Below are 18,562 nucleotides of genomic sequence, written 5' to 3'. Positions count from 1 at the left end.
ATTCCACCAGAAAGTTCTTTTAACAACTTGGAACTTGATCCCATCCCAGAAGAACTGGCATTTTTAAACGATGTGGAGGAACTTTTGGTCTCGCCTAATGTAGCTTTGATGAAGATGGTAGCTTTACCTAAGGGAGGCCAAAAGGGAATTCACGGGCCAGTGACCTGTGTCCCTTCAAATATAGCAGAAACAGCCAAGTTATTGCCCCGTTCAGATTTGGGTGGAGTTGTGTTGCCAATTAAACTGAAGCGTAAGCTAACATATAAAGGCCATTATAAATATAGGTTTGTCAACACAATGCGCATTAAGTTAGCTATTCAGCGTTTAAAAAGCATTAATAAGTATTTTTCTGATATTAATTTTGATGAAACTTGGATTAATGAATTTTCTAGAGAAGATCAGGATCAATCTGACATTGAAGAAATGGATGTTTCTTTAGATGAAGGTAAGGACAAGTCATCAAATTCACATCAAGAGGATGGAAAACATCCTGAGGTGAACCTTGATGACGAAGTCCTGCATGACCAACAGCGATACTGCATCTTTCAGGATACTTGTTCTTTGCCCGTGAATTTAGGGCAACACATTTTAGATCAGTACTTGGACGGTGTTTTAAATCTAGCTCCTACCGAAGGTAACAACCCTATCAAATTACTTTCAGATAAGGGAAATGAAGCCAAATGCTTTCCTTGTTTGTTTCCACAAGGCCGCGGTACATTTCTTGACAAAAGACTAATTCGTATAACTTTATATCGTTATTTAAACAATCGTATAATGCATGCCGATGGCCGATTTGCGCGGTGTTTATCGTTCATTTTTTATGCATATTATTTATCGGTTCTTCAGCAAGTGGTCTCTAGTGTATCCATCGCACTTCGGAAGGGCGACACTAATCCTAACCGACCTCACGATCGCGGCAGCAATGATTCGGATCTAAAAGAATCACTTAAGAAGATGGTAGAGCGCGATTGTGGCTATCGTTTTCTTAGGCCGATTAGAGGCTCTCCACCATATTGGGGCGGTGGTAAGAGACACATGATGGCATTGCTGCACAAGCGCGAAAACCCGACCTGGTTCTGTTCTTTTTCCAGCGCAGATATGCGCTGGAAAAACTTAATTAACACCGTTCTTAGACAGGATGGCCGTGATCAAACTTTAGAGGACTTAGAGTGGGCAGAGCGTTGTGAACTCTTGCAGCGTAATCCGGCTACCGCGGCAAGGATGTTTGATTATCGCTGGCGTATATTTCTCAAGGAAGTTTTAATGTCCCCAGCACATCCTGTAGGAGAAATAGATGACTATTTTTACCGCGTTGAGTTCCAACAGCGAGGCTCCCCACATGTCCATGTACTTCTGTGGGTTCGAGGAGCACCTAAATTAGATGTTAACACAGATGAAGAGGTGATCGCGTTTATAGATAAATACGTCACCTGTGAGCTGCCACCAGAGGACGATGCGTTACACGAAATCGTCACCTCTGTGCAGAAACATTCAGAGAACCACTCCAAATCATGTAGGAAAAACAAAACTGTTTGTCGTTTTAATTTCCCCCGCCCCCCGTCTGCGCGCACTTTTATAAAACGATCTAGCAAACCCAAATGCCCCAAGTGTCACAAAGACAATAAAGATAACCCCCAGGATGAAGCCCGAGAAGTGCCATGTATATGCCATAGGACCATAAATGCTGAACGAGCTGCAGCGCTTGTGGCTGCCGTCAAAAAAGCTAGTTCTGCCAAAGATTGTGCATATGTCCTCCCCGAAGATCTGTTTGATTCTCTGGGGTTTAATCAGGAAGTATTTGAAATAGCTTATTGTTCTTTGGGTGGTCGTACACATATTGTTTTGATGAGGAAGGTCAACGCGATTTGGATTAATAATTTTAGTAGGGGGATCGCCAAATTGTGGAATGCAAATTTTGATATTCAATATGTTTGCAATCCCTATGCTTGCATTGTGTACGTAATATCATATATGGGCAAATCGGAACGGGAGATAGGATTATTATTGGCTAACTCTCAAAAGGAAGCTCAGAAAGGGAATCTAGACGCCAAGGAGGCATTGAAAAAAGTGGGTACAGTTTTCCTCCATAATAGAGAAGTATCTGCTCAGGAGGCCATTTATTTATTAACGGGGATGCATTTGATGGAGTCTTCTAGGAAGCTCGTCTTTATTCCAACGGGAGAAAACATAGTTAGAATGAGCAAACCGTTAAGCACCATTGAGGAAACAGATCGAGAGGAGGACATATGGATGCTAAACATTGTGGACCGGTATAAGAACCGTCCCGACGATGGCGTGTTTAATGATATGTGTATTGCGACGTTTGCGTCAGAGTATCGCGTCCTTTCAAACAGCCAAAAATCTAAGAAGTCCATTCAGCTCCAAAATGATTGCGGATATATTGTTAAGCGAACAAGATCTGAAGCTGCCGTAATCGATCACATGCGTCCTTCAAAAACCAAAAATCCAGAACTGTACTATAGGGTCCTGATTGAACTGTTTGTGCCCTATCGTACAGAATTGAAACCGGATACTTGCGAGACGTTTTTGCTGTTTTATAAAAATGGCAGGATTGAGTTCTCCGACGGTTCAATACATAGTGTACGTTCAATAGTTAAATTGAACAGAAGTAAATTTGATGTCATTAAAGAAGACATCGAAAAGCTCCAGGAGGAAATTGTCTGTGACGAAGTCCTGGAGAGCGGATGGGCTTCGTTGTGTCCCGAGCAGGAATCTGAACGTTTAGACTGCATCGAGGAAATAGAACAGCAACGCGCCCAATACCCTGAGGAAGAGGAGCCTCTTCCCATTCCTGAGTTGGCCGTACGCCACGAGGAAATAGCCCATATAGAAAGGCAAAATAATATCCTTAGTAGGCAAGAGGGTTTAGCTTTAGTCCGTTCATTAAATGAACAGCAATTGGACATTTTTTACAAAATCCGGGCATGGTGTTTGAACAAAGTAGCGGGTAACAAACCAGAGCCATTTCATGTATTTATTACGGGTGGGGCGGGAACCGGGAAGAGTCACCTGATTAGAGCAATACAGTATGAAGCTACCAGGTTGCTGGCACCTTTGTGCCGGGATCCTGATAGCATCAGCGTCCTCCTTACCGCACCAACAGGGGTAGCAGCGTACAATTTAAAGGCAGCTACTATCCATAATACCTTTCACATACCAGTCCCCCCAACAAAGCCAGTCAAAACATTATTAGAAGACAAGGCAAATACTGTGCGTGTCAGATTTAGGGATTTACAGATTTTGATTATTGATGAGATTTCCATGGTCGGCCATAATTTAATGCTATACATTGACAGTAGACTGACACAAATTAAACAATCAGGTGACTCTTCCCGGTTTGGTAATATTTGTGTAATAGCTGTAGGGGATTTTTATCAGTTAAGGCCAATTAAAGATACAGCCCTGTATAGAGATGGAGACAGTTCAGACTTGTGGGCAAAATTCTCATTTGTGGAATTGACGACGATCATGCGTCAGAAAGATGAGGATTTTGCCCAATTGCTGAACCGTTTAAGAACACGATCTAGAACTACGTCCCTGCTAAATTCAGATATTGACTTATTAAGACTTTGTGAAACCGGGGAAGAGTCTGATGCTTTGCATATTTATTCCAGAAATAGGCAAGTTGACGACTTTAATCATCATAAACTTTGTGAAACCTGCCCGGATTTTGTAAAGATTGTTGCAAAGGATTATAGTCGCAATAAGAAAACAGGGAAATTGGAGGAAAGAATGACCCCTCTGTTAAATACCGAGCATACATGCTTGCCAGAGGAGGTATTTTTGGGTAACGGAGCACGCATTATGCTATGTAAAAACATAGACGTTAATGATGGCCTTGTTAATGGCATATGCGGTACAATTACAGACATTATTTGGTCAGGTAGAACATTCCCAGTAGCAGTTTACATTTTATTTGATGATAGCGTTGCTGGTTCTCAAAAAAGGCAACGTTATCGACACCCGTCCCCTGATCTAGCTGGATGTACACGTATTGAACCGGAGGAGGAACGTGCAAACAATCAAGGTGGCATTCGGCGTCAGTTTCCTCTTAGACTTGCGTGGGCCTGTACTGTTCATAAGGTCCAAGGCATTTCTGTCGATAACGCAGTTGTGTCTCTTGATCAGATAGATTCTGCTGGTCAAGCATACGTTGCATTAAGTAGAGTAAGAACCCTGTCTGGTCTCATCATCCAGGATTTCAAAGAAAAAGCCATTTATTGCAATGATCAGGTTAAATTTGCTCTACATTTTATGCCTCCCTTCTTGACAGAAAGTGTGTCTCGGCCCATCTACAATGAACCCTTTTTTGTGTTGTTTTTGATGAATGTTCAAGGTTTAAGTAGGCATGTGTCTGATTTGACACGGTGCACACAGCTTTGGCGGCCTAACTGCATTGCTGTGACAGAGACATGGCTAAGTGCTGACTCGTGTTTAGACACGGTGCAAATAGATAATTTCCTATTTCATAGTCGGTCCCGTAGTGATAGTTACAATAGTAGCACCAATCCAGCACTTGTAGAGTTATGTGACCAACAACATGGGGGAGTTGGCGTGTACTGTGATGTAAATGGGGCTTATGATGTCACAGTACCTCATTTGGATTTGGAATGTATAGCATATAACAATCAGGCTTTCAATATTTTAGTTGTTGTGATTTATCGTCCCCCATCTTATGCCATGTCTTTGTTCATCAAAAACCTGAAGAGGCTATTTAATTGGCTACAGTCTAAGAGTGGAACCATTGTTGTTGTTGGAGACTTTAATGAGGACATACTGAAATCTTCCAAATTGTCCAAATTGATGCTTGATAGAGGCTATATTCAGTATGTTGACTCTCCTACAACCGAGAGAGGGACCCTAATTGACCACATATATGTCAAAACAACACAGTTTGAAGTTCACTCTGTGGTGGTGCCAACATATTTCTCTGATCACGAAGGGATTGCATGTTCTTTTAAGTATTTGACTGACTAGATTATGTGTTGCTGTTGGTCATGCATGATGTTTGAGTTGTAGGTACTGTTTACATAATCTAGTTTATACATTGTCATATTTATATATTATCATGAAAGATCATGTTTGAGTTGTAGATATTTATTACATAATCATGTTTATTCATTATCATGTTTATACATTTTCATGCAAGATCATGTTTGAGTAGTAGATACTGATTACATGATCATGTCTAAAAGCTCATTCATACTTCACAAGACACAAGAACTTCTTGTTCTTGCACTCTGAGCTGCAGAGCAAAATGAAGTCACTTTTGCCTTGCAACCATGGAAGCGTTTTCTAACTGAGGACAGTTCCATGGTTAAGGCAACAATGACTTCATTTTGTTCTGCAACTCAGGGTGCAAGAACAATAAGTTCTTGCGTCTTGTTAATTATGAATGAACCTTAATAGATTATCTTGTTTATATATTATCATGCACGATCATGTTTGATTAGTAGTTACTGCTTACATAATCATGTTTATTCATTATCATGTTTATTATGTTTATACATTATCATGCATGATCATGTTTGATTAGTAGTTACTGCTTACATAATCATGTTTAGTCATTATCATGTTTATGTATTAACATGTTTATACAAAATCATGTTTATTCATTATCATGTTTATACATTATCATGCGTGATCATGTTTGAAGCAGATACTGATACATTATCATGTAAAGGCTCATTCATACTTCACAAGACGCAAGCACTTCTTGTTCTTGCACTCTGAGCTGTAGAACAAAATGATGTCACTTTTGCCTTGCAACCATGGAAACGTTCTCTAACTGGGGACAGTTCCACGGCGACAAGGCAATAATGACTTCATTTTGTTCTGCAGCTCAGGGTGCAAGAACAACAGGTTCTTGCGTCTTGTGAAGTATCAATGAGTCTTAATACATTATCTTGTTTATATATTATCATGCATGATCATGTTTGATTAGCAGATAGTGATTACATCATTATGTTCATAAGTATCATATTTAAACAATCATAATTTTTATACATTATCATGTGAATGCCTTTGGAGTTTGGTGCTTTGAAGGTGAAGTTGTCTAGATTTTGTCGATTATGAACAATTTTTATTATGAAGTGATGATGATTATGGTTGGTTTGATTTGATCAGGGTTAGACTAGTTTTGGTGTAATGCTCGTTGTGGTCTGCTGTTGTGTTCTGCTTCTGGTCCGGTGTAGTGCTTCTTTTTGGTCTGCTGTGGTGCTTCTTTTTGGTCTGGTTTTTGTTTTGGTCTGGTGCTTGCCTGGTGTGTTGCTTTTGTTAGTCAGGTGCGGTGCTTGTGTTGGTTTTGGTGTGGCGCTTGTTTTGGTTTGGTGCTTTTGTTAGTCAGGTGTGGTGCTTGTGTTGGTTTTGGTGTGGCGCTTGTTTTGGTTTGGTGCTTTTGCTAGTCAGGTGTGTTGCTTTTGTTAGTCAGGTGCGGTGCTTGTGTTGGTTTTGGTGTGGCGCTTGTTTTGGTTTGGTGCTTTTGTTAGTCAGGTGTGGTGCTTGTGTTGGTTTTGGTGTGGCGCTTGTTTTGGTTTGGTGCTTTTGTTAGTCAGGGGTGGTGCTTGTGTTGGTTTTGGTGTGGCGCTTGTTTTGGTTTGGTGCTTTTGTTAGTCTGGTGTGTTGCTTTTGTTAGTCTGGTGTGGTGCTTGTGTTGGTTTTGGTGTGGCGCTTGTTTTGGTTTGGTGCTTTTGCTAGTCAGGTGTGTTGCTTTTGTTAGTCAGGTGCGGTGCTTGTGTTGGTTTTGGTGTGGTGCTTGTGTTGGTTTTGGTGTGGCGCTTGTTTTGGTTTGGTGCTTTTGTTAGTCTGGTGTGTTGCTTTTGTTAGTCAGGTGTGGTGCTTGTGTTGGTTTTGGTGTGGCGCTTGTTTTGGTGTGTTGCTTTTGTTAGTCAGGTGCGGTGCTTGTGTTGGTTTTGGTGTGGCGCTTGTTTTGGTTTGGTGCTTTTGTTAGTCTGGTGTGTTGCTTTTGTTAGTCAGGTGTGGTGCTTGTGTTGGTTTTGGTGTGGTGCTTGTTTTGGTTTGGTGCTTTTGTTTGTCTGGTGAGGTGCTTTTGTTTGTCTGGTGAGGTGCTTTTGTTTGTCTGGTGTGGTGCTTGTGTTGGTCTGGTGTGGTGCTTTTGTTTGTCTGGTGTGGTGCTTGTGTTGGTCTGGTGTGGTGCTTTTGTTTGTCTGGTGAGGTGCTTTTGTTTGTCTGGTGTGGTGCTTGTGTTGGTCTGGTGTGGTGCTTTTGTTTGTCTGGTGTGGTGCTTGTGTTGGTCTGGTGTGGTGCTTGTGTTGGTCTGGTGTGGTGCTTTTGTTTGTCTGGTGTGGTGCTTGTGTTGGTCTGGTGTGGTGCTTTTGTTTGTCAGGTGTGGTGCTTGTGTTGGTCTGGTGTGGTGCTTGTGTTGGTCTGGTGTGGTGCTTGTGTTGGTCAGGTGTGGTGTTTGTGTTGGTCTGGTGTGGTGCTTGTGTTGGTCTGGTGTGGTGCTTGTGTTGGTCTGGTGTGGTGCTTGTGTTGGTCAGGTGTGGTGCTTGTGTTGGTCTGGTGTGGTGCTTGTGTTGGTCAGGTGTGGTGCTTGTGTTAGTCTGGTGTGGTGCTTGTGTTGGTTTTGGTGTGGTGCTTGTTTTGGTTTGGTGCTTTTGTTAGTCTGGTGTGGTGCTTTTGTTAGGCAGGTGTGGTGCTTTTGTTAGTCAGGTGTGGTGCTTTTGTTAGTCAGGTGTGGTGCTTTTGTTAGTCTGGTGTGGTGCTTTTGTTTGTCTGGTGTGGTGCTTGTGTTGGTCTGGTGAGGTGCTTGTGTTGGTCTGGTGTGGTGCTTGTGTTGGTCTTAGATCTATTTATTTCCTCTCTTTAGTGTGGTCCCATTTAGACTCTTTGGTCTGGATAGGACTGGCTTTGACCCTTTGGTCTGATGTTTGTTTGTTCCTGATTCAATGTTGTCCTTTCTCCTTTTTCTGGCCCTATTCAGACTCTTTTGTCTTCTTCAGTCCTTTCTCCGTTTCCTTTCTTTTATGTGGTCCTCCTTTGGTCCAGCTTTAGACCCTTTGGTCTCTCCTTGGTCGAGACAGACGACCCACCTTGAGCCGGGGTCTGTCCGAGGTTTCTTGCCGTTAAAGGGAGTTTTTCCTCGCCACTGTTGCTCAAGGTTAGCTTAGAGAGGGATAAATTAGTTCAATAAAACATTTAGGTTAATCCAAAACTAAATTTTAACATGTTATTATTATTAATAATAATAATAATAATAATAATAATAATAATAATAATAATAATAATAATAATAATAATAATAGTTGAAATAACAAAATAATTGTAATGATAATATTTGTAGTAATAATTGTTGTAGTAGTAATTAAATACATAGGTTGTAATAATAGTTTCAATATTTTTGTAACAATAATAATTATGGTAATTGTTCTAATTTATCAAATTAATTTTAATCTGCTGTACAAAAATACTTTCATTAAATATGGTGTTCTAAAAGTCTTTGTGTCTTAGGTGTATAAAATAATCAAGTTAATTTAGTTCTCTTTAGTGTTTTACTTATCTCGTTCTATTTTCCAATTTACATGTATTTACAATTTAGATGTGTATATAGTTCATATTGTTTGCATAATTTATTTTGTTAAAGCCAAAATTAAACGTTATTTGCAATCAATGTATCTTTGTTTTTGTTTTCTAATTCTTTTTTTAAATTAAATATTGCTGTGAAAACTATAGAATGTGTGTCTTTTCTTGATTTTGTTCATGTGCTGCATTTAAATTCATTGCCTGAAAAGTAAATAAATCTGTAAAAAGATATGTTTCTGTGTATTTTTACTTTAACTGTTTTGTTGAAGGTGTAAAGCTAAATGATCACTAATTGATGTCAGGGGTCCTGAATTAAATTTAACTGAGGTCCAAAAAAAAAAAAAAAAAGTCAAGCAAAGGTCTGGAACATACAGGGACATGCATGAATCCTGTTTTGTGACTCTAAAGATATGTATTGGCTCCTAAATATCAGAATTTGTATTTTATAAGCAATGTGCCAATGCAGTGATGTGTTTTAGTCCTGTTTTTGTCTAGGTTTAGTTCTGGTTTGGTCCATGTTTAACCCTTGTTATGTCCAGGAAAACAGCTGTCAGGAAAGATCTGCGTTATTTGCCCTTAACGATTATTAGATTCTCAGATGAGGTTTTGAGCCATAATTCAAGAATTTCGGGTCTGGACAGGTTGGCGCATATCAGCACATTTTCATGTCGTTTCTAAGTGTTTTTATTATTGCAATGTGAAGATTTCAAATTAAGATGTTATGTGAACAGTCTGGTAAACAAATACACCACATTATTTTGTGGTGCTGAACTGGACAGCACTCACATTTGTATCTATATGTCAATCAGCATTCAGCACCATGGACAGTTCCAGAGGCACTTGACAGCAGAAATCAGGGCAAATCAAATGTCAGGATGCCTCTGAAATAATTAGCTTAGCTTAACTTGTTCAAGGATGGGGCGTGGCCATCATTGTCCATCATGTCTGTGCTAAATTTCTTTTGTCTACGACAAACTTTATATTTTAGTTTTGTTGTTTACTCTCGGGGGCACTCACCATCATCTTTTTGCATAGATGATGTGGAGTGGTCATAATGTCGCTGCCACCCAAGGATGGGTTTATTTATTTAGGCAAGACATGGTGCTTTCAGCAAGGTTGGTTGATTTATCCAAAATGGCCGACCTCCTATCGGTTGCCGAGCAAAAATTTTATATACTTTTTTGCTCGGACTGTCATGAGATACGTCTGTACCAATTTTGATTTGGCTGCGCCAAACTTACCAGCGGGTTGTCGGATTGACAAATGTTGCTTTGGAGGGCGTTGCTATGGCAACACTATGGGAAAGGTGGCATGGCCATCATTTACTTTTTTGATTGGTCATGGGACAGATGTCTGTGCCAAATTATTCCTGTATACGACAAAGTTCATTTTAACTCTCCTATTTTTATTTTTATTTGGTGCTCAACAATTCAAGTTACACTCAAATCGGCCACAGTATGTGCAAGTTATTACTCTTTGAAGGGTGACATTATTTGCCGAAAATATACACAAAATGTACACCGTAACTTTTAATGTCCCGCTGATGTAGATGATCTGGACTGACCGGGGTGTCGCTGCGTTCAGCGCCCTAGGACGAGTTAGTTCAAATGCAAGGGCATGAATTGTAGCCTTCGGTGCCTGGTCACTTGATTTACCTGATCTGTTGGTTGCCTAGCAACCACGTAATGTACTTTTTTGTTCGGAAAGTCACGACGAAGGTGTGAACCAATTTTGGTTTGGCTGCGCCAAACTTGACACCAGGTCATTGCCATGGCAACACGGTGGGAAATGGGGCGTGGCCAGCATGGACTTTTTTGATCGGGGTCACGTGACGGATGTCTGTACCAAATTTGATTTGTCTACGACAAAGTTCACTTTTTTTCTTCATTCATTTTTATTCGGTGCTCTGATTTCAAATTCCCTACATCACAACATCCGGGGTCGACGACTCAACCAACGATTTAAGTTACAGTACAATCGGCCACAGCATGTGCAAGTTATGACTCTTCGAAGGCGGCGGCGAGCGCAGAAAATGAACGCAAATTTCATGGTGTTGATCACTCGATGTTTCCCAAAATGGCCGACTTTGTGTGGGTTGCCTAGCAACCACATAATGTACTTTGGAAAGTCATGACGAAGGTGTGCACCAATTTTGGTTTGGCTACGCCAAACTTGATATCGGGTCGTTGCAACACGGTGGAAAGTGGGCGTGGCCTTCTTTGACTTTTTTGATCGGGGTCACCTGACGGAGGTCTGTGCCAAATTTTGTTTGTCTACGACAAAGTTCACTTTTTTTCTCCATTCATTTTTATTTGGTGCTCTGCAGGGGGCGCTAACGCGCCCACTTTCAAAATTCCTATATCAAAACATCCGGGGCCGAGGACTCGACCAACGATTCAAGTTACAGTAAAATCGGCCAAAGTATGTGCGAGTGATAATTCTTTTAAGGTGACGGTGAGCGCCGAAAACGTACGCCAAATTCATGGCGTTGCCATGACAAAACCGGAAATCCTATTAGAAAGTTTTTAATAACTTTCAAAGTCCCACATGTGTAGATGATCTGGAGCGACCAGGGAGTCGCTGCGTTCAACGCCCTAGGACGAGTTCGTTCAAATGCGAGGGCACGAAATGGCGCCTTTGGCGCCACATCACGTGATATTTCCCAAAATGGCCAACTTCGTGTGGGTTGCCTAGCAACCACGTAATGTACTTTTTTGTTCGGACAGTCACGACGCACGTGTGTACCAATTTTGGTTTGGCTGCGCCAAACTTGATATCGGGTCGTTGCCATGGCAACACGGTGGGAAAATGGGCGTGGCCATAATTTACTTTTTGATCGGGGTCACGTGACAGGTGTCTGTGCCAAATTTTTTTTGTCTACGACAAAGTTTACTTTTTTTCTCCATTCATTTTTATTCGGTGCTCTGGAGGTGGCGCTATCGCGCCCATTTTCAAAATTCCTATATCAAAACATCCGGGGCCGATGACTCGACCAACAATTCAAGTTACAGTAAAATCGGCAAAAGTATGTGCGAGTTATGACTCTTCGAAGGTGACAGCGAACGCCGAAAACGAACGCCAAATTCATGGCGTTGCCATGACAAAACCGGAAATCCTATTAGAAAGTTTTTAATAACTTTTAATGCCCCACATGTGTAGATGATCTGGAGCGACCGGGGAGTCGCTGCGTTCAACGCCCTAGGACGAGTTCGTTCAAATGCGAGGGCACGAAATGGCGCCTTTGGCGCCAGGTCGCTCTTCTGGCCAAGATGGCCGCCATACAGATGGTTGCCTAGCAACCGCGTAATATGTTTTTTTGTTTGGCTTCACGTGACCAATCAATGTACCGAATTTTTTTCGTCTACGACGAACTTACGTTTTTGGGTTTCTCTATAGGCGCAATGTAATCCTGATTTCCAGGGGGCGCTGACGCGCCATCTTTTTTAATTTTGAAATTTGGGAATAGCAAATTTTGAACCATTAACATTTTTGAATTTTGGGCAAAAATTCAGGACTTTTCGTCAGAGGGAAATGGCACTTTGTGGGGGGAGAGGAAAAATAATAATAATTAAAGCCGCAAGCGGCGTTTAGAGGCCCTCGCGAGCAGCGTTGGCCGGTTGGCGCACGCCGTCGCACACCACCGCAACAACCGGGGGGCGCTGCCGCGCCGTACGTGGTTATGCTGTCGCTGCCGCCCTCGGTTGAGTTTATAAAAGAGCAAAGGCAAGAAACGGCGCCTTCGGCGCCAGATTACGTGATTTTTCCCAAAATGGCCGACTTTGTGTTGGTTGCCTAGCAACCACGTAATGTACTTTTTTGTTCGGACAGTCATGACGAAGGTGTGTACCAATTTTGGTTTGGCTACGCCAAACTTTATTTCGGGTCGTTGCCATGGCAACACGGTTGGAAAATGGGCGTGGCCATAATTTACTTTTTGATCGAGGTCACGTGACGGACGTCTGTGCCAAATTTTATTTGTCTACGACAAAGTTTACTTTTTTTCTCCATTCATTTTTATTTGGTGCTCTGCAGGGGGCGCTATTGCGCCCATTTTCAAAATTCCTATATCAAAACATCCGGGGCCGACGACTCGACCAACGATTCAAGTTATACCAAAATCGGCCAAAGTATGTGCGAGTTATGACTCTTCGAAGGTGACGGCGAACGCCGAAAACGAACGCCAAATTCATGGCGTTGCCATGACAAAACCGGAAATCCTATTAGAAAGTTTTTAATAACTTTTAATGCCCCACATGTGTAGATGATCTGGAGCGACCGGGGAGTCGCTGCGTTCAACGCCCTAGGACGAGTTCGTTCAAATGCGAGGGCACGAAAAGGCGCCTTCGGCGCCACGTCGCTCTTCTGGCCAAGATGGCCGCCATACAGATGGTTGCCTAGCAACCGCGTAATATCTTTTTTTTTTTGGTTCCATGTGACCAATCACTGTGCCGAATTTTTTTCGTCTACGACAAACTAAAATTTTCGGGGTTTTCGGGATTTTGGGGGGTCTGGCCATAGGCCGCAATGTTAACGTCGTTTTTCCAGGGGGCGCTGACGCGCCATTTTTTTGAATTTTTGAAATTTGGAGATGTGAAAGTTTTTTTTTTCACCTAATTGAATTTTGGGCAAAAATTCAGGACTTTTCGTCGGCGGGAAAGTGGCCGAAACGGCCTTCGGGGGGGAGAGGAAAAATAATAATAATAATTAAAGCCGCAAGCGGCATTTAGAGGCCCTCGCGAGCAGCGTTGGCCGGTTAGCGCACGCCGTCGCACGCCACCGCAAAAACCGGGGGGCGCTGCCGCGCCGTACGTGGTTCTGCTGTCGCTGCCACCCTCGGTTGAGTTTATAAAAGAGCAAAGGCAAGAAATGCGCCTTCGGCGCCAGATCACGCGATATTTCCCAAAATGGCCGACTTTGTGTGGGTTGCCTAGCAACCACGTAATGTACTTTTTTGTTCGGACAGTCATGACGAAGGTGTGTACCAATTTTGGCTTGGCTACGCCAAACTTTATTTCGGGTCGTTGCCATGGCAACACGGTGGGAAAATGGGCGTGGCCATAATTTACTTTTTGATCGAGGTCACGTGACGGATGTCTGTGCCAAATTTCGTTTGTCTACGACAAAGTTTACTTTTTTTCCCCATTCATTTTTATTCGGTGCTCTGCAGGGGGCGCTATTGCGCCCATTTTCAAAATTCCTATATCAAAACATCCGGGGTCGGGGACTGTAGCAACTAATAATTCAAGTTAACTTTTTGCTTTTGCTTTTTGCCCACTGAACTTCTGATCAAAGCAAGTACAAAACAGATCTTGTGCAAATGTGTCGCTAATAAAATAAAACTTGGAGTTTTATGCCACTTTTTTATTTTTAGTCCTAATGCCACTGTTTTTTCCCAGCTTGATGGCATTTCCGTTTCAAACCATTCACTCATAGACCCAGAGTTACAGAAAGTAACTGAGCACATGCATCAGGGCCAGAGGCCACACCCATTTATTTTTGTGTAAAGTCAGATATTTGCTCCACTGACACTAAGTCTTTCTGTGAAAGTGACTCTGCAGTCTGTGCAGTGAAATGCAGCTGTGAACTCACCCCTGTGAAGAATCAGGATGCTACAAATATGTTATGTGTTTAATATGTTATTAAATATGAACCACATATAGTGACCTCCTCTTCCATTATTATTATCAAAAATATTGGGTACTGTGGCTTTAAGGCACCACGGTGTAAACAAGGAGACCACGAGGAGAAGAGTCACGAACAGAGCTCTGCACGCGGAGAGAGAGGGAGAGAGAGAGAGAGAGAGAGAATCAAGCGTGATTACGTATGTTTTTATATGGTTTGACCTTTCAGCCTATCAGCACTATGAAACGTGAGTGACGTCACGCGTTGGACCGGTATATAAACTCCGCGGACCCGCCCCTCTTTGGAAGTTTTCAGTTCTTCAAGAGCCGATAACTTTCTCCCTCTGCGTCTCTGAGCCTAATCCTTTTTGGACCAAGCAAGAGAAGCCCTTTTTCCAGCCCTTTTCAGCCTTTCCTCTTGGATTACTTTGCTGTTTCTGAGTTGATTCTTTTTTGGATTCATCTCTGAAAACGTCTTAAGGTAAGAACTGTTTTTCTTCTCTGTAGTAGCTCTGGTTTAAGCTAAACGCTGCATTAAAGCAGTAGCCACACATGTATGCTCTGCCCGGGGCTGTAATAAGTATATTTTCTGTATATTCGAGCGTTATTAAGCGTACATATTGAGCTCTATCGTGGTGACTGTGGGGAAAGCTTGGTTTTGTGCGCTGCTGCCACAGCCAGGCTGATGTAATGTCTGAAATGGTGGAAATGAAATGGTTTCTTTGAGCTGCTCGTGTTATTTAAGTCCGTGGCTTGAGAGCATGTGTTTAGATGTGTGTGCCTGTGGTGTTTTTAGTCACATAAGGTGATTATTAGTTTTATTTTATTTGGTTTTTATGGGTAAAAAGAAAGCTAAATACTGAAAAGTCCCGGAGAGTGTGTGCGGGAGACGGTGCCGCGCGCTCATTGGCTGTGTGTGCGCGGGAAGCTTGGGGGACAGCCAATGAGTGGCTCCGTTGCTATGCCGTTGCTATGCCGTTGCTATGCCGTTGCTATGCCGTTGCTATGCCGTTGCCATGCTGTTGCTCAGAGCAGGGGGAGAGACTCAGAGGAGCAGTGTAATGTGTAAGGCAGGACTTTTCTGTTGGAGTTCTGGGTTAGACCAAGTCTTTCACTGTTAGACCTCATGTAGTCCTGGTTTGGTTCTGGTTCTAACTTGTTAAAGCTAATGATGACGTGTTTCTGGTAGAAGTGGCCATTGTATGTGCAGCACAGTTACTATGTCCGTGTAGAGTGAGAGCTTAGAGCCAATCAGAGAGGAGCTGAGGGTGGAGTCAGCCAATGAAGTTCCTCTGTCCAGCAGCGCCACATTTGAAGTTCTGTTGCCGTGGTGACGAGTATAGACTGTAGGGGCGGGAAAAATATTTGAAAAATGCACCTGAGGAGGCGTTTCCTAGAGGAGCTGGGACAGGCGGGGGAGGGGGAGGTTTATGTGTGTGTGAGGCTGATGTCACAGCAGAGCCAATGATTCAAAATTAAAACAAAGTATATTTTTAACCATAAGAGAGAGTTTCAGGTTAAGACAAATACTCACTGAAGTGCCAAAATAATGACACATGTACACAGTACTGTTAAACACTCATTGTACACAGTACTATTAAACACTCATTGTACACAGTACTATTAAACACTCATTTACACAGTACTATTAAACACTCATTGTACACAGTACTGTTAAACACTCATTGTACACAGTACTATTAAACACTCATTGTACACAGTACTATTAAACACTCATTGTACACAGTACTATTAAACACTCATTGTACACAGTACTATTAAACACTCATTTATACAGTTTATGAGCCCAAAAACATTGATTTGGTCATTTACATAGATTATATCTTTGCTTACATTTTTCTATAACATGTTAAATGTTTTCTCATATTTCAGATGCCTCGTGGAAAGTCTTTCCGTCGTTCCCAGGCAGCTAGGGAGAGGATGGCAGAGCGGACCCCCGCTCCTGTGCAGCCTCCCACAGCTGATGATGCGGAACTTTACCGTAAGTGTTACTCATTTGTGTCACTATCTTAAGTTTAAACTGTACAGTCATATAAAATAAATACATGTACAATATAAAGATTAATAATTTAATTATTTGTTTCTTTTCTTATTAGCGAAAGGAACAGGATTCCGCCATAAGGTCCGCCGATGGCCAATGTCCAAGCTGACGGGAAAGCAGCACAAATTGGCCATCCCTCCTCCGAGCCCCAGCAAGAAGGTTTGCCTTTTTTTATTATTAAAGGAAAACATTACAATAATCCTTATGAACTGAAATTACTGTGCATTGTGATATTATAGGTCCAAATGATTTTCCTCTATTTTAAGTGTAACCAATTGTACTCAATTGGCAGATGATTTTACCTATCTACTCAAATCTATGTTACATCGTATTATTTAAAGAAAATTGGACTTGGTTTAGTAACTTTTCATGTTATTAACTGCCATTATTGTGCTGTGTTTTTCCAGTTTGTTCTGATTGTTGGGGCCAGCCATCTGCGCCACTTCGTAGATGGCTATGTCAAGATACCTGGCAACAAGGTATCGTTTGGCATCAGCTGCACCCCGGGAGCGAGTGCCGCGCAGCTCGAGGTCGAGCTCGCGAACGACAGCCGCCATCCATCGCTTGTGGATCGCAGGCCATCGCTCGTGGTCGTGACCGCTCCCTCCAACAACCTCAAGTCCAGCCGTACCATCTCTGAGGCTGGTGTGGACTTTGCCCACTACCTGGCATCCGTCTGCAGCCGCTGGCCTGAGGTCTGTGTCCTGGACTTTCCACCTCGCGGTGATAGTCCAGTGTATCTTCAAGAGCACCTGCGGCAGGAGTACCACCGTGTCGCAGCACGCATGGGTGAGTGTTATAGGGATACATTTAACTATAGAGTCTAATCACTATATATGTTTAATTTTATTTGAGCTTTCATAGACATTAATGCTATGTTTGTATTTTTATGTTCAAGGTATCAAGTTCTACCCTGCGGCCGAGTACTTCCCGCTGAAAGAACAGCACTTGCGGTGCCATGATGGTGTAAGTACTCTGATATAGTTTGAATCAGATGCAAGTTCATCTGCATTACAAGTCTAGTAGAAATAATTAACTCAGTAAAATGCTGTCCAGACTAACTGTTTTTCTCCCATATCTTTCACAGGTCCATCTGAGCGACACTGATGGGGGGATGAAGTTGTACGCTGACCTGCTGTTCCAAGTGTCCTACATCCACATGGAGACACATCCCAGTCCACCCCCTGTGTCTCCACCCCCCCCCCCACCAGTCATCAGTGATCCAACACCGGATCCTGATGCCTTTACCCTGGTGGAAAGGAGACGGAGGAACAAGGTGAGACTTGCCTCTACTTTCAAAGCTTCAGCTCCATCACTGCATGTTATTAAGACTGTGGATACTGTCCTTACAGAGGAGCCAGCTGGGGAGCCCCGCGCACTCCCAAAGGGGTCCCAAGAGGCGGCTGGTTCAGCAGGAGGTTTGTAATATTTCTAAACCATTTGGCATCTTTGTATTATTGAATTGTTATATATTAATGATTGTGTTTATTTTTATTCTTTTAAGGTGGAGTCTGTCTTCTCCATCCCGCTTTCCCCCGTTCTCTTCAGCAGAGCCATGCTTAAGAAGATGGACAAGCTTGTCCCTTCTGGCTCTGTGGAGTGCAAGGTGAGCTCTTGTGCTTTGCAACACAATGTTGAAATAATTGAAGTAAAAGTGGATGATTTGCCTTGTATACAAATATGAAGTATTTATGTTTTTTTTTTTTGTTCTTTAATTATTAGGCGTCACGTGCGAGACGTCAGAAAGCTGCTGCCTCAAAGCCAAGCCAACCCCAGCGGAAGGTTTGTACCTTTTTCTGCTTGATATATTGTATATTTAACCTCTTAACCCTCACCTTGACTGAGCACATTTATTCCAGTGCACCTTTACCCAAATCTAAAAGCTTCTTGGCCAGTGTAACAGCTCATTTAAAAGCTAAGATCTGCAAAAGTGATCATAACTTTTTTGTCACATTTTTACCCCGTTTTTTTAAGCGCTTTTGCTGTGTTTTCATTGTGTTTTTATGCTTTTTCACCGCTTTTTGTCATTTTTGTTTTATTTTTGTGGCTTCTTTGTTTCATTGTCATGACTCTTTAGTCGCCTTTTCAGGCCTTTTTTATTGTGTTACTGTTGCTTTTCCGGCATGTTTTTTTCAGTCTTTTGCAGTTTTTTTGAACACTTTTTTTCGGTTGCGTTTTCATTCTCGTTTTTATCTCCATTTTGACACTTTGGTCAAGAAGCTTTTAGATTTGGGTAAATGTGCTCAGTTCAGGTGGGGGTAAAAAGATTAGACTGAATATTTAAATACATTTCAGGTGAAGGCAGCAAAGGCAGTGA

General features: G+C 42.2%; 1 long non-coding RNA gene across 1 annotated transcript; it reads left to right on the top strand.

The window, feature by feature from the left end:
* Nucleotides 1-17,595: 17,595 nt before the first annotated feature.
* LOC306963409 lies at nt 17,596-18,029 on the top strand. Its single transcript, XR_013792908.1, has 3 exons — nt 17,596-17,663; nt 17,750-17,851; nt 17,968-18,029. It is a non-coding gene; the product is annotated as an uncharacterized lncRNA (long non-coding RNA).
* The last annotated feature ends 533 nt before the right edge of the window (nt 18,030-18,562 follow it).

This window comes from Gobius niger (genome assembly GCF_951799975.1).
Source record: "Gobius niger genome assembly, chromosome: 5".
Classification (NCBI taxonomy): Eukaryota; Metazoa; Chordata; class Actinopteri; order Gobiiformes; family Gobiidae; genus Gobius; species Gobius niger.
Note: the sequence above shows the minus strand (reverse complement) of the source record. Positions and strands in the feature narration are given on the sequence as shown.